Below are 23207 nucleotides of genomic sequence, written 5' to 3'. Positions count from 1 at the left end.
GTTACTTCAGCAATACTGATTTCAAGAACTCCACAAACAGTCCTTACAGTAGACCACATTCCAAACAGACTGTCTCGTGTCATCTGCCTAAAGCTCCTGGTTATTGTTAATGGTTAAAGAAATAAGCTCTTATTTCGAGAAAAGACTAAGCAGGTGACCCTTAACTGTCCAAGTGTAGAGCCTTAAGGTGGTACGATAACATCTTCCATATGAAATCGAAAGGCCCTGACTTCAGGTGTATGATAGCTGCCTATTATTTAAGTCAAGTTTTGATTATTTGCTATTATAAAAGGAAAGCAAGAGACGCAAGATGAGGCACTAGAAGCACTTACTGGTTACAGAATAGATTTTTCATCAGACAGCATGCAGCAATTGCAGAAAGTCAGATTATGGACTCACCTACTCATTAAATGAGTTGGTCATTAAACCAGGAAGAACAAATGAGACTGTTCCATGCTTATCTATGGTCTTCGTGATCTGTGCCATCTGTCCTACGAGCAGCTATTAGCCATTGGTCGCAGGGTCAAGACTGAGCCCAAGGTCAGTAACTGGCAATGGAAAAGAATGGGAAGGCACAGAGAGATCCAAGTAAGAGCCCCATCTGCCACAGAAACCTAAACCATGAAAAAGGCAAGCAGCCTTAAGAGTTGACAACCTTGTTTTTCTCTCTTTTCATGACCATATACTACATGAAGGCAATATAACCTTTCAATGACACCTGCACGACTCCCCAGGAATAGGTTCTCTCCCACACAAAGACGGACTGGTGTTTCTTAGAACTCCAAAGTTCAAATGAAACATTACTCCCATTCACCAATACCATTGATCCAAGCCTAGTCACATGGCAAACGTGAGAGTGCAACTTAGTAACAGTCTGTCTAAAGGGTGGGCTCTTCAGTGGAAAGTGGGAGAGTGTTCTGTTTCATTCTTCTTCAAAAATCAGGATTCTTTTGCTATTGCTCAGGTACAGCTTTAATGAGTTCTTCATTCAGTGGACGATACCTAAAATGACTTGTATAGCCGAACTGACAAAAGAAACCGCAGCAATTCACTACCTTATGCAAGCTCATGTAGGTCTTCAAAAGAAGGGCATGTTAAGTATTGATTTTTCTCGAAGCCCCCAGCAGTTACCATCTCACAGGGAAAAGATCAACAAATCATCATCCAGAATTCTGCTGGAAAGCAATCTCTGAAACCACAATTGTGCTGCGCCATCTATTTCTGTGCCTCACATAAGTCGCATGGGAGTATCTCGCTCTGAAAACTACAGAGACCTGGCATTAGCACTCTGAGGACAGCTATGAAAGGGCTGTCCTGATACTCTTCCCCATGTTATGGCCCTATTCCAGGCACTGAGATATACCAGTGTGTCTTCTTGGAAAATGGAAGTTCCTACTAGTCATATTAACTAATTAATACCAGAATGGCTGGGAATCTGTTTTCTCCTGCAGTTTCACAAGACTCTTAATCCACATTTAAAAAGCTGCCAGAAACCACTACTGTAAGAAGATGGGTGAGGACCAACGAGATAGATTTTCACAGCTTAGTGCTCACACGGTGAGAACACAAGCAAAGCAGGATGGTTAATGCCAAAGTGCAGTATTTTGGGTATTTATACCATTGCAAACCCTCTACAGGTCAGATCTCTCGGAATACAAAGTCAAAAAAACCCAAAACAAACACACAACAAAGTCAAGTCAACACACACTTTTCCCCCAGCAGCAAAAGGACCACAAAGTCTACTCTCAAAAAGTCCCAGGAAATAAAAATTTATCTGAGCCTTTGAGGCATGCACTTAGATCATTTTGATGTGGTAAGTGCTATGTGTGCATCCTTCATAAGAATAAAACATCTTAAACAGTATAATCAAAAAACTTTTGAAGAGTTCGGAGTCTGGCTCATAAACATCTCCACCATGTGCAACTTCTGTAGACATGAAAGAGTCTTCCAAAAACTGGATATATTACATATCTTGCAAAATTAGTAAATGAACTCAAGTCATCGATTTTGCAATTTTGGAAGTAGCACAATGCACCTATTTATTAGAGAATGGAACTAAGCCCAGGCTACTCATTAGCCATCCTACAAATAATGCTTATGAAACCTTTAATAATGATTTCCACTAACAACCAACCAGAGATTTTATGACTTGGAAAAATTCACTTCTCAACTAATTTAAAACAATTCCCTGAATCTAATGGGGCAGATGATTAAAACTACAGAAGAAATCAGCCTTCTCTGAAATCAATGAGGTATCAATTTTCCACAACTAGCCACTCTTAGGTAAAATGCCTGGATTAAGTTTTTGTTCTGTTCCTTTCTCCCTTTCCCCTGGAAAAGGAACTAATTTAAGGAAAATATTCATACAGCAGTTGCGGACTTCAGTCTCTGGCAAATTACAAACAGGAAGGCATAGCAACTGAACTTCTAAAACCACCAAGGAAAGCAAACCACTAAACAACGCAAGTAGACCACAAAAAATGACAAGTTAAATAACGAAAAAGAATACAAGATAAGCCATCTCAGTAAGCATAGATATTATACCCTTACAAGTTTTCAAAACAGTGTACGGAAACCTGGTGAAAATAAAGCTATCAGTTTCTACAAAGCTGTAGCAAATACTTGAGAGACTCACAGCATAGCCCCAAGCTCATCATCACAGCCAGATATTACTGGAACAAATGGCCAAAGACTGCAACAGAAGTCAGCAGTGTATATCAAGCCAAACCAACTTGCCATTATTTAGAAAAGGTGAAAGCAGAACACAACCAGTGATTTTTTGTGATATATAACAAGGAGGCATTTCCTCTGCCAGTAATGGAAAGTCATATGAAATCTCTCTCCTCCCCTTTTTGGTCTTTCTTCCTCCTCAAGGTTCTTTCTTTCCTGCATGTTAAGAAAAAACTGAGTGTAGGTTATGCATAAATTCATGACAGAAAATACTGTTTTAGAACAAAGCTCCTGTGCGTGGGTGCATGTCTATAAAATAAAAGGCATTGTTACTCTACCAAGTGTGTAGCCACATCTAGCAATCAAATCAGATCTTAAAATTTTATTTTGACAGCTACGTGCAGTTATATTTTCACCAGACATTTGACTTTCATATTAATACCTGGTTTGTAGTGATATCATCAAGAGATGAATCAAAACTGACAGTTGAAGGCAGAGTGGTATTAACAGCTGTGGAAGGGAATTCTCATCCCTGAAATCTGTAATTTATTTTAATTACTTTACAAAGTTGTCAGTTGTAGAGAGGAATAAACCTGCTCCCAACTCATATTTAGAAACCGTCTCTGTATAATACAAAATTGTTCAGCTCGATGTAACAATAATTACTTTGCGATACATAGCAATGTTAGGTAGCCTTCATCTAGAGAAAGCCTACAAATACTATCAACATTACACTTTCAGAAGTTAGAGAAAATAACTGTAAGTGACTAATATCATCAGCTTGCTAAAACTGCTCTAGTAAACTACAGAATACAACCACAAACACAAATGTGTTATGAAAGAATCTGCTCCATCCTCTTGCGGCATCAGAAATGCGACATTTTTCCTAGAATCCTCATTAACTCCCATTATTAAACTGAAAATTCCATGGTGTAACATCAAGTGAAGTCTGAAAAATGCAAACATTATTTACATACTAAGAGAGCATGATGCACTCTTTACTTAAGATTTATACTGTGCAAGACTTTGCCTTTGTGTAGCCCGTACTGCCTGCCTTCCTTACAAAGGCATCCCTGTGGACACTTTGACATTATATAAACTCCCCCAGAGATAAAGATTATTCTATAACTTTCCAAAATCATCTCCCTTTGAGAAAGCATACACACATTATATACCTCACAACTGAATTAGAATTCCTGGGTTTCTACCAGATGCCAACATAAAGGAATATTTGGAATTTATTTTCAGATATTAAAAAAAAAAAAAAAAAAGAAGTCTGAGGCTGGATAACTGTAACTGGAAAGGATAAACAGTATTAAGTAACAGGTGTCTGACTGCACATAATTCAAAGTCATGCATCAAATACGGTGCATAGCCTTGCTGGCAAAACAGAAATACTGTTTTTGCAACTCGCTTTGAAAATTACCAGTAAGTGATTTAAAAACACCCGTGCAAATTATGGACACACAGACAACATAAGCACTTGTAACCCGAGAGACCTTTCAATGCATCTGAAAGAAAACAAACAAAAATCTCTTCAAAGGTGAGCCAAGGAAGAAGGAGGAAAAGACGGGAAATAAAAAACAATCAAACAAAAAAACACACACAAAAAACCCACCAAAAAAAAAACACCAAAAAAACCCCCCACACACTACAAGAAAGTTATACTTAACTACACAGAAATTTGTCACATCGCCCAGCACTGACAAAATCCGGATACGCTCAGAAACTACAGCGAGCTGCACAGCTGGCAGCGAAGATGAGAGGAACAATTCAACCACCAGTCACACACATACATACATACATAGAGATCTATACAATCTCACACACGTACACGCAGACATACGTGTGTGTGTGTGTACGTCCATCTCCTGAGGCAGAGGGCCGGCGAGCCGAGGCCGGGAGCCGGGAGCCGGAGCCGGCAAAGCCGCCCGGCGGCTGCCCCGGGAGGCGCGGGGAGCCCAAGGTTACGGCCCAGAGCGAAGAGACGGGCAGAGTCGCTACCCGTGAAGGACGCGATGCTGCTGACAGACCCGCGAGCCCCCAACGGTCGCCCTCAACGGTCGCCCCCAACGGTCGCCCCGCGCGGCGCCGCCTCGCGCGCACAGCCCCCGGCTGCCGCCTTTACCTCAGCCGCCGGGGCGCGCGCCGCCGCCGGCCCCGCCGCGCTGCGCAGGGTGCCGGGGCTGCGCCGAGGCGACGACCTCCTCCTCCTCCTCCTTCTTCCTCCTCCTCCGCACACTGTGCCTGTGCGTGTGTGTGTGTGTGTGTGCAACTCGCCCGCCTCACAGCGCCGGCGGCTCCTCCCTCCCTCCTTCCTTCCTTCCTTCCCCCTCCGCTCCCTCCTCCCTCGCTCCAGCGGCCCCGCCGCCGCACCCGTCTCAACCCCCGCAGCGCGGAGAAACGCGGAAGAGAAGGGGGAAACCCCACGGCCACAGCCGCCGCCTGGCCTGGGCGGGCCGACCCGCTCACCCCTCCTCCTCCGGACGCGGGCACCGGGCTCCCCCCACCGCGCAGGGCCGCGGGCAGCGCATGGCAAGTGGGCGGCGGGGCCGCGGGCGCGGAGCTCCGCCTGCGCGGCCCCGGGCGCGGCCGGGCTCCCTCAGCCCTGCACCGCACATACGTGCATGTACGTACACACACAGCACACGGGGGCCGTGTTTCTGTGAGGATGCCCGCGCCAGCGTGCCCGTGTTTACTATACGTGTTTAAAGAGTGGCTGAATGGAGACGAAGGAAATCCCCCGTGTGCTCCCGGCCCCCGCCAGGCCTGTTGCCTTCATCGCAGATAACACACGGCTGAAGAGAAAAAGGGATGTTTCAGAGGCCGCTGGAGGGTTCCCAAACTCTCACAGTTTTTTTTTTTGTCTCAGAATTACTGTTGGACTCCTTGGGGTTTGTTTGAAGTGAGTAGTAGAGAAGGCTCGGCGCTGGGTAAGCAAGCTGAGGTCAGGAGCCCGGGATTCCCTCTCCGAATATCCTCCTCCATCCCTTTCACAGCCCGTGACTGGCTGCAAACCGCTGCCACGGATTGCCCATGTACCGCCCTGTGCCTTCCCCTGTGCTCCTCTGCTCTCATCGTGTGCCTGGTCTCAATTTTCCCTCTCTCCTTGTGATTTTTACGAGAAGTGCTTTCCTTCGTGTGAAGAAAAATGACCCACGAAGTGCTGAGTTTTGCAGCCAAAGCAGACTCCCCATCCCTTTTCTCCTACAGCTTGCCCTTTTGGACTTTAATAGTGAACTGTCAAGTTTGGCCACCCAGGGCCTGCAATTCAGCCATCCCAAAGGGACACTGACACCAAGAACCAGCAGCAGCACTCAGAAGGAAGGAGGGGTGGCCACCTACACCTGGAGATTTTACCACGAGTGAGCTGAGAAGACAGTGGAGGAAAAGCTAAAATAATTTTGCTAAACAGTCATCAGTGTTGCATGGCCACAAACTACCCGATCTGGTAACGCAGCAGCCAGAGCTTCCACAGGCAAATGGCAATGTTTATGTTATCCTGTACTGTAAACTGTAAATATCCAGCTTGGAACAAGACCTCCCCATTGGTGCTAGGTGCTGTACTGGGATGTGATAAAAATTATTCTGCCTTCAAGAGCTGACATCATGCTCCTGGAGCGGCCACAGAAAAGTAAGCAAAGGTGTGACCGAGAACAACAGCAACGATCATGCATGATTTCAGGGACAGCCTGTCAGCACAGCCGACCTACAGACTGAGGGGTTTCCGTAATTGAGGCAAGTGTTACTTTAAGCAGATGTTCATATTTGCTTATGTCTACTCAGTTAGAAATTCCTCATGGGCACAGTGGTAGAGGTAGTGCTTGAGAAATACATGAAGGGGAGCAAGGCTGCAGCTAAGGCTCAGGGTGGGTGCATCACGCAAAAGCAGGTGCGGGAAGGAAATAACAAAGGAACCTGCACATGAGCTGGATGAAGGCCAATTGTGCTGGCAGGGCTAAAGGGATCAAGTTAACATGCAGGATATAGGAGCAGCAGTTACAGCTATCAAAGATGGAGAACATTAGCTTCAATGTGAGATGGACAGAGAGCTAATGAAGAGGGTTTTGTTTGTGGTTCCAGAAGAGTTCGTTTCAAAATGGATGAAATGGATACATTTGTAGGTATACAAATGAAGAGCTCCATTTCTTTTTCATTGCTTTTTTTTTTCTTTTTGCCATTGGGTACATATAAAGTAAATTATTATAAAAATAGTAATAAAAATATTTTAATTCCAGTGAGGCATAATGGTTTACTTGCTAGCAAATAGTATTGGACTCTCCCTAGGAGTACTTTTGTGGTTTGTGTTCAAACCTCTAGAGCTTTCACTGGCTGTAAGCACAGACACTGTTATTCTGGTCCATAACACTGCCTGTCTTTTCCCATGATTTCTTATCCTCCAAAATGGTTTCTACATGACAATAGGTCGTGGCTGCCTGTGCAAGAGGATTTTATTGCAGGGTAAAATTCAGGCCTATTATCTTCATTATTGTGGCTCTTAAAACAGTTTTCGCAAAATGTAGGCACTTTAAATTCTTGGATAACTGCATGAACTGCAGACAAGCAGTGGCATCTCAGAATGAATGGAAGTGTAGTTTCTTTAGAAAAAGCCTTTCTTTGTTCTTTCACAGTCTTTCCCTTTCCAGTGTCAGGTCTCTGACCTGACTTGTTCATTCAAAGAAGGGCAACCATCAAAGAAACAGTTGTCAGGACCCTAGCTCTGCAAGAAGACTAGAGGTACTGACAATGTCAGTTTTAACAGCAAGTGGACTTCCTGTTAAAAGATGTTTGAAGTCACAGAAAGTAAGGGCATACAGCAGGTCTGAAACTCCCCACACAGCCCTAAGTGTCAGGTCAGGCCTACATAACGAGATTAATTCCATGTTGTGAGTTTCATTGTGGTACAGCTCTGTTTAGTCACTTAGACTTCTAAACACAGTCCAACTGATGACGATGCTTTTGTCTCCGTTTCTCCACTAGTTTCCTCCTGACTTCAGCAGTCAGTGAAACTTGGCTGGTTAGTGATCAGTTAAGAGTGAATCTGAGGACCTCAGATTTTACAACTAGTTCTTGGATTGACTTGGTGCCTTGTTGTGGATGAGATACAGCTGTTTAATTTTCTGCCTTGCAAGGCAGTATTTCCCTCATTAAGAGTGGCTTGTCAATATGGGACAATGTTTGCTAGTTATAGCTTTGTTAATAGTACATATAAACACATGCCAGTGCTGAAGATTTCACCCTTGTGACTTAGAAAAAAAGACTTAGGAAAACATGAACAATGCCAACAATTCATGTCAGTTGAAAAGAAAATGCTACAGGAAACACAGCAGAAAAGTCCTAACTTCTGAAGTGATCAGCTGAAACCTGTTGCCTTTAAAATGGTTGCCTCTGTTAGAAGTAAAGCACCACATCACCTGATCATGTCAGCAAAAAAACTACAGCTGTCTTCAGAGAAACCTACTCAATCTGTAACATATTCAGATTTAAAACTGATTTTCCAAAGACACTGAACTTTGCTTTCATTTCATATCCAATACAAGGATGCAGGACACTTTACAATCACAACCCCACTATGCCTCAGAATACCCGAAGGAGTTTATTCTCAGTGTTTTATTTCTAGATTGTCTAAAGCAAAATTTTCCTTTGACATCAGCAAGTATGCAGTAGGTGTAGAAACATGGTAGATATTTCAAGTTTGAACATGCAGCATGCAGTGAGAACGTTGAAGCTGGAGGTTTACACCCTTAGCTCAGTCAGACGATCTGTGATAAAGCCTGCATTCATCTAGTATGTGTAGAAGTTCTTACAGATTTATACCACCTCTTGGTCAGACCATTATTTCTTTTTATTTCTAATCCTGGATGTTCTGAGTAGAAATATATTGATGTGGAATACTAAGGAAAGCTTATGTGCATAATTGAGCACCATTACAAAATACTTGAATAAAGGGCCCCTTTGTAGCTTTTATTTTGGTGGTCTGGTACATGGATACCATAGTGCTGTGACGAAAGTTGTCCAAGAGTTAGGAATGCAAGACATTTTCCGTGGTCACAGTCCTTAACATGTGCAAGCCTAAGAGGACACTTCTCATCTTTTTCAGCCCATGTGGTTGTAAAAGTTTTATGCACATAAGTGTTTTCCCATTTCATAGGTATGTCTGCATAGGCTTTTGAGGCACACTGCTCTACCTGTGCTCAGAGCTTACTGGAAACTGCATTTGAATTATGCTCAACCTAATATTCCTCACGATATGGCTTATTAACCTGGGCTTGGTGCTGTACGCCAAAGCTACAGTGCATGTAGCTACGTGGCTTTTGATCTGCATGCTCCCCAGGGAGGACTTTGCTGCTGCTTCTGCCAAAAGGCTCTACTCAATGTGTTATCATCTGCCAGTAATGGTACTGCAGTTGATATTGATGGGTAAAATACTGGTCTCAGTAAAGTCAATAGCAAAGCATCCACTTACATCAGTGATTTTCTAAGTCTTACATTGCAGCCAAATCTGTGTGTCTTTAATGTGAAAAGCAACGCAATGGCCATTCAAGAGAGAATTCACCAACTGAAGCAGAAATGTCTGCTTCCAAAAAGTGGCCAGGGCAAATAATTTAGATTAAAATTACTTTTTGTTTCATAACCATTTTCCTGAACATTGTTGGACCATTTTGTTACAGCTTGAGGCAGACAGCAAGCTTGAAATATTTTAGTCTGGTAGTTAAAATTTTGGCAAAATATTTAAAATCTCGGCAGTTTTAACTGTAGATGTCTCTACCAGCTGTCCCTTGCAAAATGCTCGGCTACACAAATATTTTGTTAGGCAGGACAGAGCAAAATGCAAGAGATTTTCTTCTTCAAGCCTGCCTTTTTTTGCAGGGTTTTTTTTCACAAGAACAATAATTATCCACACCTGTCCTGTTCCAGACCATTCATGGTCCTAATCATTTGTATCAGCTGTGATACCTTTGTGTTGCAGACATCTCATCAAATGCTTTGATTTTAAAAAGCTGAGGTTACTTTATTAAATGTTTATTCTCTTTACAAGCAAAATTTCTTCCAGTTTCAGATCCTTGATTCATTATAAAATAAAATTATGATAATTTTTCAGAAACTCTGTTAGCTTCTTCCTAGGCTTTTCAGGAAGCTAGGTGCACACGAAGATGCACATCATAGGAATGAGTGGGAACAAAGGGAATGTTTTTCCTCTGCCTACAATATAATACCTGTGACAGACATTGTGATTATTATTTTTGAGGTCTTTCCTATTAAAAGGAGTGAGTATTACTACTCAAAAGTGTGCTAGTGACTCTATTCATGATACTAAATACCCTCCTCATCATACTGGCAGAGATTCATCTTCAGGCTTAAGCTCCAAGTCTTCTGAACACAGCAGGACAGAACCATGGGGCTGCAGAAAAGTTCCTCCAGAAGCTGGATAATGCAGCAGGGAGGAAAAACAGAGCTTTCAACATAATGCTGCTAATAAGATTGCTTTTCCATTTGGATGTTAGAAGAAAGCAAGTTTAGTGTCTTTGCCTGGTTTAATGACAAATTAAATTTAGCATTGAACAATACTTTTTGAAACATTTAAGGTACCAATATCTCCACCTTCCAAAAAATGGCATCAGTATCAAAAATATCACAGTACTATGAAGCCTTTCAGATGAGGAACCAGTCAGCTTTTGTGTGTGTGAGACAAGGATCTTCATCTACTGTGGCCTGAACAGAGACAGGATTTATTGCTGCCAGCCTTTACTATGTGCTAAAGGCAGCAGCCCAAGGTAGCCCTGGGGCTCCTCTCTCACTTTTGAGAAATCATTTCTCATTATTGTCTTAAGACGAGCAAAGCCCCACTGACCCCAAACACATATGAGAGAGTGCACTTCACCTCCAGTCTCTCCCTCCATGTATTTATGCATCTCTGATGAGACTAAGGTTGCCTGCTGAACTCTGAAACTCTACTCCTCCCTCTCAGCTTACTGAGTATGTCTCTGCGGTGGTGCAAATCAAGTTGACTTTTGTCTAAGCGTTCAGGCAAGCTGAAGGGGTTTGGCATTGCCTGCAGGTAAATTGTTAGAGTATCAACACAATCACTGCAGAAACAACAGTATTCAGTATTGTAAAAATAGAAAAACAAGCAGATTACATTAAAAATGCTCATTGAAGGTCATAAAGGAAAAATTATTAATCAACTGTAACAAATCTGTGCTCACTCAGAAGTATTCCGCTTTAATTATTAACGCAAAATACAAAGGTTTTTCAATTTAGGATTTTTTTGATGTAGAGAAAGACTTCAACCCTAGAAGAAGACAAAGCAGTTCAACCCATTAATTTTCCTGTGTGATTTTTACTTTAGCAGTTGACTGTCCTTTCAGTCCCATTAGATGTTATTCAACACTCCTTTTCCTAGTATCTCAATACTCTTGATTGGTTTATAATAATGGATGTAAATTCACAATCAGTACATTTAAGTGGGAAATCCAAAGATACTCTCTCTCTAACATTAGTGGCAAGTTTTTGCAGTAGCCCTTTAGTCTAAATAGTGAAGTCTGGAGACTCTTCAGCTTCTGGTTTTTATGTTTTTGTCATAGAGTATACGACACGGCACTCATAGTGAAAGGTCCCTTCCACTCCTTATGTAAATATTTTCTGAATTTGCTTCCCTATATTTTCGTTTAGATCTTCTAGGAAAAGTAACTTAACTAATAACATTACTCTGTATGCCACTCCTATGGACATACCTTCCTGTTCTTCCTTTCCTAGGGCTCAGATTGTTTTCTCTTTCTTGAAACTTCCCTGAGAAATTGTTGCCTGCTGTCATTGATCTTACTAAAGTGCAGTAAGCTTTTAGATGTCATTTAAGTCTGTATATGTACAATGCAAATCCCAGTGCATGTAGAGTACCCAGAGGCTTTCTGTACTGCCCCAGCATCAGAGATGTCCCTTCAAAGTGGCGGTGTGTGTAATCAGACCGTGATTCTGGATAGAATAGCAAATAAACAAAAATCACATTGGCAGAACATCCTTGATATATCAATTCTTCTGCTGCTTTACACATTTCTCATCTAGTACCATCACAAAAAGTCAGTGCCATCAAGCAGACAGCACTGCCTTTCCTCCCCGCCTGGGGAAGTCGTACAAGCCCACCAGGAGCCAGCCAGCTGTGTTCTGTGTGAGAGCGAGCGTGTGTTGCTCACTTCACCTGACAATCAGCAACAAGGTGCAAGGGTGTCTGCTGGCAAAAAGGGAGGGTGGGAAGGACAGTGCAGGGCACCTCTATGCCAGAGGGGCCCAGGTATATTAATGCCACCCACTGCTGAGCCATCTGCAGGTTATTACACATGATAGTGACTTGACGGACAGCAAGTTATTAGAAAGGAGTCACACCACATCCACTGTGTGGGCTTAAGCACATCTCCTCCTGCTATGCTGTTATTTATCTCTTCACCTTATTTTCAGCATTTGCTTTTCATTCATATACTGGCAGTGACACATGGCAAGAGTCCACAAATGCATAAGGTAGCAGCTGGTTGAGCCCCAAAGGAATTGTCTTTAGGCAATAAACTTGAGGAGCAGACAGCCAACCACACTTTGGTAGGTACAGAGCATGTTGGTCACTTGAATGCTAATGTACCTGCTTACTGCGGGGTACGTTACTTACTCAGGCAGCAAGAATGCAACAAAAGTGCAGTACCAATGCTGGGCTTGTTCCCTGGAGGTCAGTGAGGTGGGGATTACAGGAGGTGCCTTTTGAGGGACCTCTGAGGTTAATGCAGTATGGACAGCCAGTGGGTATCCTGCATGCACCAGGTTTGCACAAAGAAACTGCGGTTACCCACCTCCTCCCTCCTTTTGACATGAGTAGTTGCCACATTCTCTTCTTGAATAATTAAGCTACAGCTGAATAATTCAGAGTAATTTGTCTTTTGTCTGATGTTGAGCAGGGTTCGCTCTCTGCAGCACCACACAATGGTGTCATGTTCTTGCTAACTCCAGGAACAACTTTTTTTTTTACTAGAAAGCTGCCAGTGGTGCCTTTTTTCTTTTTTCCTTCTTTCTCCCTCTCTCCTTTGTTAATACTGCCCTTAACCCTGTATCTTGAGGTATCAGTAACCAGCCTGCCCTTGCTGCAGAATGGAGAACAGCCCCTGTCATCAGACCAGTAAAGAAAGAACTTCCTTCCAACATCATCTGCACAACAAACTGCATCAGAAAAAATTGTGGTGTCTTTACTAGCAGCCTCAATCAGTCATGCAATAAGAAGTCTCTGGCTTTCTCCCGGGGCTGTGTAACATGATTTTATCCTCTGGCCCAAAGAGCTGACAGTGGATGGGCTTGAAGGAGCTGGAGGGAGGCTCTAGTGATTGCAGCCAGGAGGAGCTGAGACACAAAGGAAGGGTCCCACTTCTCTCAAGTACGAATCAGCTATGAGGCACATGTGCAGTCTTTGTCCCCACCACTGCCCCAGTGGCATGTGCTTCCCCTGCGTTTGGAGTACAAGATCTTCTCCTTTTCATCTTGACCCCAGGTTGAACGGAGGGTACAAGACACTGTTTGACCTGAAAACTCAGCATTGCCAGCCTCAGAATGTATTCAAAAGAGACAGTAAAAAATACTGTTTGTGTTTCCTTTTTTGTCATACTTCACTCCCCCTCACTTGCCTTGCACCATCTGTTACTACTGCCAACTCCCACTCCAGAGCACCCACCACAAGCCTTTCTCCTGTTCTGCTGGCCCAGCCAGGGAAGGAGCTCTGCCTGTGGAGAAGTAATGCTGTTCCAGCAGCACCAAGGGATTTTCAGCAGCGAAGCTGAGTACTCACTGGCTGTCTCACTTCTCCAAGCACTGCCAGGAGCAGAGAAGATGTGTACTGAGTCTCCTGGCCTCAGCAGAAGCTGGAGACAGAGTGCAGGGGATGTTAAACAAGCAGTTTTGAGCAAAGGAAGTCAAATAAATTACTGATGCAATTTCAGCAGTTTCCCCAATTCTGCTGAGGATGGATTTGGCCCAAGGGAGCAACAGGAGAGTAGCACATGAGAAAGCTAGACCCTGGGAATGGGAATCTCATACTGTACAACCTGTGCTGACGATGCTGTGCACACAGAAGAACAGCCGTACAACTCGACAATTGCTCATCTTCAGTTCTCTAACTCTGTAGTATCACTCCTCAGACTAAAACCTTAATGAGTGCTTGCCAAGTTCTTGTAATCACACCAAATTTTGTAATTTAAACATGTTTTGAAGCTCCAGAGAAAAAAAATGTACATCAGTGAGAACAAGCCATCTGGAAAGCTTGGGAGTCTTTTTTTGCTCATTTGTTTGTTTGTGATTCAGCTATTCCAGTACTGTAAGTATAATTTAGTTATTTATTTAATTTTAAAGTTTTTAGGTTACAAGATGATTTTTACTAATAGATGAAGGCACAGCTCACACAGGGATAATTCACCACCATCAAAAGTAAATTATTCCCAAATGATGAAGGAGCTTTGTGATTGTGCCAGGATACCATCCATACCATTACAACCTGTTACTTCCTAATGCTCTTTGCACAGTTGTTTCTTGTAATGCCATTTTTCTCCTGCCTCCCAAGTTGTAAGAGAGGGATAGGGTCTCGGACTTAGGGTCCATAGGAAGAGACAGAAGCAGCCTCACCTGCCATGAACTATTGAAATTATTGATAAAATCATCAAAAAAAGAAGAGATAGTGATACAAAATGCCTCCTGAAAACATCTTTTGGAATATGCCATAAGCCCAGCTCAGGCACACTGTGCATTATGTATTACAGTATGTGCCAGCTCTGCCTTCATACAAAATCAAAACTGCTTTAAATATGTGATAAGGGTATTTCTTCCATGCTCACTTTTTTTTTTAAATTATTTATCCTTGCTGACATGTATTTATGTACCAAATATTCCTTTCTTGATATGAGTCTATAGATGTTGCATAATTCCATTTAAGGAAAAAGAAATCAGAGTGAAAAACAGATGTATAGAGTATGCTTTGATCTCAAAAAAAACTTCCCTGTATATTTTCCAGGTAGCCTTGCACCCTTCACATGCTCCCATCACACTATGTAGGGAAACATCAATGTCAGTCCTGCCAGTTTCAGGAATTGCAGACAAAGCCCAAAGTGAGAGACCAGAAGAAGAAACTACAAGGTACATTTTTTTCTCAGCACTGCTGAGAGTCTGCAGTACTCAGGAGGACAGACAGACATTCTCCACCTTTCTACCCAAAGCAGGAGGTTTTCCAGAAAATGAGGGAGGGTGGAAAAAAAAGAGAATTAAAATACCTCTTCCTTGCCTAGGCTAGATAACCTGTAAACCAAACACCTCACAGTTACAGGTGACAAAAAACAGCCAGAGTCAGACTATGGCTCCTAATTTCCAATCTAATCACTTTCCTTTTCAGCCCTGGGAAAGTTTAAATACCAGGCTTAACCTCTATCTCGAGCAGTCTCTGTAAGTAGGATGATCTCTCATTCTAATTGTGGCCCTGTATAATTTTTTTCAGCCAGTGGTTGGTGGGGTTTTGTTGGTTGGTTGTTTTTTTTATTTGTTTTCTTATTTTTGTTAGAGTGGTAGGCATCTAAATGAGAAAACAGGAGAATTGAACATGAATTAAGGCAGAGGAAGAGAACAACTAACAAGTGAGCTATCACAGCAAAGATGACAACCTTTATGGAGAAGAGGGAGCATAGGCAGAGGAGGCGAAGGACACAGAAGGAACTGTAATGACAAGAAAGAGAGGACAGTAAAAGATACTAAGATATAAGAAAAAGGTGTAACCCTGAAGCAAAATCACAGAATGGTTGGGGTTGGAAGTGACCTCTGGAGATCATCTAGTCCAACCCACCTGCTAAAGTAGGTTCACCTAGAGTAGATTGCTCAGGAATGTGTCCAGGCAGATTTTGAATAGTTAAGGATTAAAATGAATGATTAGGATTAAAATAAAAAGGAAGTCAAAAGAATACACAAGTATATTTTTAAAAATTAAAAGGCCAATGAAATGTCAAATGTAGAACAAAACTGAATATTCCTTTAAATGACAAGATATATGACCTTGGAGGAGATGGCAGCAGTTTTCAGGGTTTTTTCCCAGGTGTATGTCAGGCAAAAGCTGTAGGTGTTGAGTAAATTTTTAATTGAGACTATAAATTATTTACATGTTCACAGCAGTGTGTCCCTTCCTCTACCACCAGTTAAATTCTTTCAGCAAGTATCATATCTTGATTTCCAGTGTCCTTGCCATAAATAAAGGCTGGTCCTCTATGCTCTCTGTACCTTCTGAGAGTACATTGTTTTCTGCCCGCTGCCAAGCAAAGCTCCAATTGAGAAATTTCTCTTTGAAAATGTACGCAGTGGAACAAGGCAACCTAATCAAAATAGGTGTTTATAGCCTTAGGAGGCAAAAAAACAACTGTTAACATTCAGATGATTCTACAATTAACATTTGTATGATCTTACATCTTAATGTGAATATATTTGAATGCTTTTGGGTGCTGCATAATAAAGAGCTGGTTACTAAACATAGCAGCACTTCATGTAGATTAGACATTATAATTGATGCTTACAGAACAGGACCCAGAGAAATTAATTTTATGTTGCTCCAATTTCACTGGTTTAAATTAAAGAGTTACACAAAGGGCCTTTACCATGGGACAAAAAAAAAAAGTGCATGTATTCATGGATGATCTCAATCATATTTATTTGTTCTCCAGAAGCAGGTGGATGTCCTGTTATTCCTGCCCAGAGCTCTCCCTAGCTCAGTACAGATAATTCACCCTGCTCAGGCTGGAACTTGTATATTGGGATAGAAAACCCAAATCTTCCCAATACTGTATTATACATGGAAGATGATTTACTGTCTAGATGCCAGACCTGAGGGCAAGCAGCAAGATTTACACCTCCAGAGCCAGGAACCCAGTTCAGCTACAGCTGATCAGTGAAAGCCTGAAGTAGATTAAACAGTTCCAGGATTGTATCAAAGTACGAAGGGTCAGTCCAAGTGCCAGCTGCAGCCCAGGGCATCTTCCTCCCCAGCAAGTACATAAGCATCAGCTCGAGATGCTGTCCTTCACTGTCCCAGCAAAGTCAGGAACAGGTTCTCCAGTGTAATTTAGTGTGGTTAAGGAGTTCGCTAAAGAGATTAACCCCCTCCCAGACAGGAGAGTGGCTTAAACCCAAGCTCCCAACATGGCATTGAAAAGCAAAGTGGTACTGCCATGTAAGGGAGCAAATAAATGATTAACTTGGGTGTCTGACCCCAGAAGTCTTGTGGCTTTGAGTTGTGCCGGATTCAACACACTTAAGATGATACTCCTACTGTGAGATATGAGAAACATCCCAGGAGTCCTTTTGTATGTCAGTAAGGAAGAAAGAACCCTCCAAATCTAGAACTTAACTGCAGCACAAATACTCCTGAACCATCACCATCCAGGGGCACCAACAATGCTAGTATCAAATTCTCTTCTAGCAGCTCCTAGTTAAGGTGGCCCATTCCAAACACTGTAGTCTAAAATTATATTTCTCAGGAAAGCCATATCAGCAGGAACTCCAATCATCAATGTTTGATGAAAGGAAAGACTAGATAAGATTTTTTTTTTTTTTGTGCATATGGAATCCCTAGTTAAATATTGGCAGAAAAGAGAGGTGAAAACAACAGCAGGCAGGGAAAAACGTGTAATCAGGCCTCATTAATACTGTAGTTGCTTGATTTTCCACTTAGATTCCAAGGAGCAGCAGGAAGCTTTCTTTAAGGTGGGTAATAGATTAGCACCCATTGGAGAGACAGAGAGGAAGGGAGATACTTATATGTAAAAAAAATGTGAACTCTTCCACTTTTGAAAACTAAAACCATTCGCACCACCATTCAGTGGTGCAGTTTTCATAGCCTAGTCTAAGCCTTAAAAGATTTTTTTTTTCAGCTTTACATGATGAAAAAAAAAATATTGTTTTCCCTGTTTGAGAGACCTCCCCTCTCTTTTTGTTATATCTGGGGAACCATAAATTGAAGAATCCAGCATTGCTTATCTCTGTCTATTCACTTGGCCTACATTTTGATTGCCCTTTCATGCAGCGATTTGGGTGCTATGACTAGTGAGACATGGAAAGATATGCCAGTAATATCCCAGGTGCTACTCCATCATGCCTAAAGAGACACCAACACAGCTTGAACTGCTGTAAGTTCTCAGGGTTTGTCTACACAGTGCTGTTTTAATTCAGTTCAGTTAAACCAATACAGGCTTTAAAGTGATTGGTCTGACTGAGCTTTAAGAAGAGCAATACAGCGCCAGAAGGGTTGTCCAAGAATAATATCAAAGTAATGGTCTGTCTATACACACATTTAAATGGGATATAATATGCACACTTTGGGACTTAACCTGTCTTTTGGGACATTTTTAGCTGCCTTGCATCTGTATGAGGGTTATCTCCTACCTGCCTACTTATATTAATAAACACACCTTCTGAAACACTGTTGGATACTGGGTGTGGTAGTACAATAGCCTCATCACTGCTGCAAAACCTGTATTGCTTTTATTCTTGTCTTTAAGGATGTCATTGTAAGAATGAGAAATCAAGTTTGCATGCAAATGCACACCTGCTATACGTACAGTATTGCTGTGTACATAGGCTGAGTATTGCAGGCAGGCTCTGATGTTACCCTAGTAGGCAGATCAGTGTTTATTGCACCTCGAGATAACTTGAGCACAAGATGCAATTCTCACAGTTGCTGTAAGAAATCCAATAGCTGTGTCAGTCTGCAGAACAGGGGTGTCCCATGGTGTCCCCAGCATCCTGGCTCACTGCCCTCCCTGCTCAGGGACACTCCTGGTGAGAGCATACCTTTGGTTCTTCCCGCAAGTTTTATTATCAATGCAAGGAAACAAAACCAGAATCTCTCCTGAAGCCCCAAGCCTTAATATGTTCATTATATCAGTGCTGAATTCATCCCAGTAGTCTAGATCCAAGAGTAATGCTGCCTTACACATCTTTCTAGCTCAAAGTGCACCTTTTTTTTCTTCTAAAACCTTTTCCTATTTATACCCTGCTTCAGCAGCTGTGCCTTATTCCCCATTCAACATCCATTTTCCCTTAAGAGGGATAATTAATTTAGAACTCCAGGCAATAAGACATAGGTGAGAAACCAGCTTTCCTGGTGTTGCCTTTCTTTTCTTAACCATGAAATGGTGCAATTCTGCCTCACATTTACATGGGGACAGGCGAATATACCTGAAATCAAAACCAAAACCAGAGAATAATTCCTTTGATACTATGCTAACATAATGAAACACAGGAGAAATTGCAGAAGTCATATTCCTCTAAAGCAGTATTAATTCTTTGTGGGTTCTTAGGTATTCAGAAGTCAAGAACTGACCAAATTAGGCTTTGATGTGTCGTCTTCACTTAAGGAACCGCATGCTTGCCCAAGTAAATGGTTTCAATAAGTGTTTTCAGGAACCTTGGGTGCAGGAGTAGTACTTCATTTTCCCCATCAAAACAGACCTGCTTGTTTGCGTTTATTTCAGCTTTCTATACATGCTCCTTACTTTGTAGTCCTGAAGGCTGCTAGCAGTCAGGTGCTTCAGTTGCCAGGTGAATCTCAGTCCTTTCTTACCCGAGGTGATGGATCCAAGAGATAGTATCGACCTCACAAAAAGGCAAAAATTGGTCCCTCAGTCTAAAGGAGCTGCCAGCTTGACTGAACTCATTTTAGGTGGTGCTTTCCCCTTACAAAGAAACTCATCCTGTGTGACTGGAAAAGAGGGGAAACTGGGAAAGACTCAGTGTCACCCTACTGCCAGTAGGGTTTAAAATCCTCCATTCTCCAAGGACCCCTAATCTGAGAGATTACCTCCCTCACTGTCTTGGGTTACCTTGGTGTTCACATCCTTGGATCACATCCACAAGCTCATCCTTGTATCTCAGGGCATCACGATAGGGCATAGGTGTCCTGAGAACATATAACTGGGCACATATTGAAGGTCTCTGTTATTTAGTGAGACTTGTGCTTATTTTTAATCACCAAGCTAAGACTGAGGTCAAAGCCTCTTCTGGTTTTAGTGCATAGCAATGCCTTTTCCTGATGATGAAATTAAGTATGTGGAATAGCTTATTCCATACCCTTCATGCAATGAATGACTTCTGCTAGCCTACTTTTTGCATGATTTCCCTTTAGAGCTAAAACCCCAGTCATGATGGTGAAAAATACATTACCTTTTTTCCCCCCCAATAATGTCACGGTATATGAAGTATGGAAGTGAAAACATTCACGCATGCGGTGCTTTACCACTGTGAGTCTACTTTGACTCCACTTGTAATACAATCTCGGTGATACCACCTTTCCTAGCACAGCATGTGCTCACTCTACATGCGTTGTGTTTTGCAGATGCTACAAGAGAAGCCTTATGGAGATGCACTTGCAGACAGGAGCAAGAGAAGAAACTACACTTACAGTAAATAAAAGCATCAGTCACAGAGGATCTCTCAACTCCTTGCAGTGACCTTGGAAGCTGAAAGGACACATGGCCTGGACAGGTAAGGGAATTACATTGCTGATCATTTTATAGTATGTTTTGCTGTAAAGTATGCCTGTACAAAGAGTAGCTTGCAAAACTGTGTTTAAAAAGAACTGGATTTGTCAGGTATGACAATAGCTAGGGGATGATTTAAATAAAGTAATAGGTGTTTTTCATTTTTAATGTCTATAATTAGTTAATGCACCGTAAAAAACAGCACATCGTTACTCTGCCTTTATCCACTGGAAAAAACAAAACAAAAAAAAAAAAAAAAAAGCAAAAAATCCACAACCAAATAAGAGAAAACAGTGCAAACCCAGTATTTTGTTAGCTCGTCTTTTAAGAGCCTGGTTGCTGCTTGATATGCATTTAGTGATGGTGCATTCAAATGAATAATTTAGACCTTCAATGACAACTTTTCAAGAGCGGCTTTATCAATGTCAGACAGCTTCCCCTTTTTGACCGTATGAACACAAGACAGGAATCACCACTGACATTATTAGTTTTGGTTCATTTTCCTGCTGTTTGGGTAGGAAAGCCCCACATTTTTTTTTTTCTTCTGGTGGTGAATTAGCATTATTACTTTTAGAACTTCCCAATTGTAAATGCTGAATCAAATATATTACCATGAAAAAAATAAATTCCTGTCTTGTACCAGTGCTGCTAAATTCACTAAGCCAGATGCTCCTAGGAAATGTTAGAATTACATTTACACCATCTTAATTTTGCAGGTTATTACTTCTGTGTTACTAGGTGCAGACAGCAACCTTACTGTTAATAACAAGCCAGCTTACAATAGATCCAGTGTTACCACATTTACTCTCAGGGATGCTGAGAACCCGTCCCCACTCAGTGCAGCATTTTGGCTTTTTGACAATACTTTCGTTGGCTGTTAAACACATGTATGAGTAAGGATTATTTTAAGGAGTTTTACGTTCAGCTGCACACAACTGCTCAGCATTCTGGTATTCACACCACCAGCCTCACTGGAGAGAGTTTTCAATTAATCACAATATCTAGACCTTTGTGTTATGGGTGTATGGAGCTAGCGGATGTAAGCATCTCACCTTGCCCTGGATGAAACATCTCAGCTGAAGGGAAAACCAGATCCAACCTGTTCCAAGTTTTTCCCATCATGTGGATTTTTTTCATGTTGTGGCTTTATCATTTCACTATGTTGAGGATGGATGTTTAGATTAAAAAGCACTTTGCAATCAAGATACCAGCTAAAAAAATATCACAAAACATTTAGTATTCCCTTCCACATGCTCATGGAGATTTTTTTTTTTCCATCTTTCTCTTTGAACCTTGTTGTTTCCTCTTATCAACACAATTTATGTAGGTGCACACCCTACATAAGGTGCCAAGCTGCCCAGTGCTCTGTTGGATTCAGTAATAGACTTAAATTTAGCAATTTTCTGATTGGAAATAATGCCATTATTCATGTGCCCTTGTACTAACTCCCAAGCTACCGCCTGGCTCTCTTGATAATATGATGTTCCTGATGCACATTATCTCAGAGGTCAATGTGAAAGGAAAGGTGTTACACAACTCTCAAGAACAAATCCTCCAAGGAGGAGATCTCAGATATGCACAAAAATGTTATATCCTTATCTTGGCACAATATCTGCTGGGTTCTTACACACTTTAAATATAAGCACAACTCCCTTACTAAGTGTTACTTAGAGCTGAAACATCTGCATTTCTTTATCATGCTTAACGCATAGGAACATGGCCACAAGAATGGTAAAGGGCAGTGACCTAATGGGGTAAACTGCAGGAAATCTGAGCTTATTCTCATTTTTGAAGCTTGGTTGAGGGTTTTCTTACTAACTTATCTTTCTAGAAGAATAACCTACAGAGGGAAATACCTAAAGATGACGATCTGAATCTGGAAGCAGCTGAGTAATGGCAGTTAGTTCATATTTAGGGTTTTGCTTCCCCTATAGACCTAAATTTAAAATTTTGGATTTAGTTTGTTGGTGGCTTGATGCTACATCTCAGAATTACATATAAAGTTCTCTGAGAGGGTGTTGTGATGAAGAAAAGGCTCAAACTGTATCAGCCTGTCAGTCTATGCATGAGCACAGAGCAAGCTAGAGGTACAAGAGCTAGCTTGGGGTATCTTGGGCACCAAAAGCCACATTAGCCTGTGTGGCAAGCACCTGCCAGCCTTAGTGCTGCCTCCCTGTATTACAGCCCTGTCACTTGTGCGACCACAATGCAGGCACAAGTCATGGCTGGTGCAGCTGTGCAGCTGCAAACAGCTGGCATGGCCTGGGACAAGGAGCCTCAGCTAATGAGCGTTAATGAGGATGAGAGTGCCTTTAGGCTTCTCCCCTCCCCACCCCCAGACCTGCAGCTCTGAGCTGCTCCATGTAGAGCAAGCTGCATGTGGTTGTGTACAAAAGCTGCCCAGAGCTGAAGATTAAAATATTTGGTTTGCCTGAGAGGAAAGGACTTACTGACACAAGCCAGGAATTGTGATAAGGTCTTGTTTACTAGGCAAATGTGGGGCTACAAATCAATACACCAAAATTGCTGTGATCAGAAAATATAGTCAGTCAACAAAATTCATTAAGATAAGCCATGCTTCACAACACACCTTCACATGACTGATTCGACACTGTTGCTACCTTTTTGCTTTCTCCCAGAATGACCCCTTCAGAGCAAAACGTTTATATAGTGTCACTTGAAAAAATTCTAAAGGAGGATGTAATAAAAAAAATATTGTCAGTCCTTTCTAATGAAGCACTTGCTAATAAAGGCTTTAAGTAAGATGGTGTTGAAAAACTTCAAAGAAAATTTTAAAACTGCAAATGTATACACGAAGTCACTTGTGCAACATCTTTAGCAATTGCTTTTATAAAAGCTTTGAGGAGAATATTTGAACTTTTTTCTCCTTATTCCTTTCCCCATAAACATCAGTTGTTACATACTTGCACTGGTCGGAGTCATATTAGATCAGTAAAAGGATTTTCTTTACAGTACGATGCTAGGAGTTATTCTGCAAAAGTGATCTGA

The 23207-nt window shown here is 41.9% G+C and overlaps 1 protein-coding gene and 1 long non-coding RNA gene across 16 annotated transcripts in view; one reads left to right on the top strand and one right to left on the bottom strand.

Annotated features, from left to right (window-relative positions):
* Positions 1 to 4933, bottom strand: part of PLCB4 (phospholipase C beta 4) — a 183742-nt gene extending 178809 nt beyond the window's left edge. For 6 of the 12 annotated variants that reach the window (XM_065833746.2, XM_071805674.1, XM_071805673.1 and 3 more), the window contains exon 1: positions 4799 to 4932. The gene's annotated coding sequence lies outside the window, so the exon portion shown is untranslated. Of the gene's footprint in view, positions 1 to 399; positions 481 to 4516; positions 4541 to 4798 lie in introns of those variants that run through there. The other 6 variants (XM_065833748.2, XM_071805668.1, XM_071805671.1 and 3 more) reach the window with 4 other exon arrangements.
* Positions 4934 to 5007: 74 nt separating this feature from the next.
* The window catches only part of LOC139827493 (uncharacterized), a 51044-nt gene continuing 32844 nt past the window's right edge, over positions 5008 to 23207 (top strand). For all 4 annotated transcript variants that reach the window (XR_011738075.1, XR_011738074.1, XR_011738073.1 and 1 more), the window contains exons 1-2: positions 5008 to 6408; positions 20054 to 20202. This is a non-coding gene — a long non-coding RNA (uncharacterized lncRNA). The remainder of the gene's footprint in view (positions 6409 to 20053; positions 20203 to 23207) is intronic.

The sequence above is a fragment of the Patagioenas fasciata genome, chromosome 3 (assembly GCF_037038585.1).
Source record: "Patagioenas fasciata isolate bPatFas1 chromosome 3, bPatFas1.hap1, whole genome shotgun sequence".
NCBI classification, from domain to species: Eukaryota; Metazoa; Chordata; class Aves; order Columbiformes; family Columbidae; genus Patagioenas; species Patagioenas fasciata.
This window is presented reverse-complemented; position numbering and strand designations above follow the sequence as displayed.